The sequence below is a fragment of the Camelus bactrianus genome, chromosome X, assembly GCF_048773025.1.
Source record: "Camelus bactrianus isolate YW-2024 breed Bactrian camel chromosome X, ASM4877302v1, whole genome shotgun sequence".
Classification (NCBI taxonomy): Eukaryota; Metazoa; Chordata; class Mammalia; order Artiodactyla; family Camelidae; genus Camelus; species Camelus bactrianus.
Genome location: NC_133575.1, coordinates 88,814,479 through 88,815,736, shown reverse-complemented (window position 1 = coordinate 88,815,736; position 1,258 = coordinate 88,814,479). Strand labels below are relative to the sequence as shown.

General features: G+C 36.6%; 1 pseudogene; it reads right to left on the bottom strand.

Moving 5' to 3' along the window:
• Positions 1 to 202: 202 nt before the first annotated feature.
• On the bottom strand, positions 203 to 327 carry LOC123612084 (U4 spliceosomal RNA; annotated as a pseudogene).
• Positions 328 to 1,258: the final 931 nt, after the last annotated feature.

Sequence of the window (1,258 nt, the reverse complement as noted above, 5' to 3'; positions counted from 1 at the left end):
CTAGAAAGATTTAGTGAAGGAAGCCTGGGAAAACAGACCCCAGGTGACAGAGCCCACATGTCCTTTCTCTGAGACTGGTGTTCTTTTAACTGTTATGTTCAGTCTCTGCCTCATCTGAAAAGGCCTTGAACACCACATGGCTAATGAACTTCCCAGTCACATCTCTCCTTCAAATATTCATTAAAATTCCTAAATCAAAATGCATAATTATATTATAGAAATAATTAACATTGTGTGGAAAAAAATCATTACTCTAAAAGTTTCAATCAGCAGTAATTGTGCCTCAGATAAACTTCATGAGCTGTGATATTGCCACAGCACAAAGATACATTAAAAGTTGACACAAAAGAAAAAGATGATGTAAAATCCACTTGAATAAGAAAAAATTGTGAATGGATTATTTTAATACAGCAATGTATTACTTCCATCATTGTTGCACAAACTTTGATAACCTGAATTAACTGTGTAGCTTCTAACTTTTTAAAAATCTGACTTGCCTAGTTTCACTTGACAAAATTTCTTGCAGCATGATAAACATCACTACTTAATCTTATTCTGACATTTGAAGAAACACACATTCTATGTGCAAGAAGCATGCAACTGTAATGTCATCTTTGAAAATTACCTTGTTACCTAGGCAGGAGAGTATCACATAAAAAAACAAAAAGGGAGTGTTCTTGAGCAAAAGCAGTGCTAATCAACTCAGCATATTTAACAGGACTGAGCTACTAAGAGTTGACAGGGACTCAAATGGTCAACAAATCCAGATGGTCATTTATTAATACTTTGAGCATGTGTATGCCTTTCTTGAAGTTTGTCTGTGATGGTCCAGCAGGATACTCATGTTCAACCTCCTTTGGGACAGTCACAGATGTCTCCCAGGCAGCTGTGGCTGGGGTCTGGAGTGTCACTTATGGCAGTAGCACAAGGAAAATCTGACTAAGTAGAGCTTGACTTTATCAACATCTTGTGCCTGTGCTTACATATTACAGACCCATGGTAATCATCATACCAGTAAAGAAGAAAGAAGATGACGTCAATTCTCTATACTTTTGTATCACACTTCAGACTGCAAATGGTAGATGAGCCATTGCCATGGTTACAAAGATAAGCAAGAATCGAATAAAACAGACCTCTGAGATAGAAATATATATAAATCTATCAGGCCTTTCGGTTACCACTAATCTAACTATAGACTGAAAAAAGGTGAGAAAATCATCACTAGGACTATCCCTACAATGCAATCCTTCCATGTGTT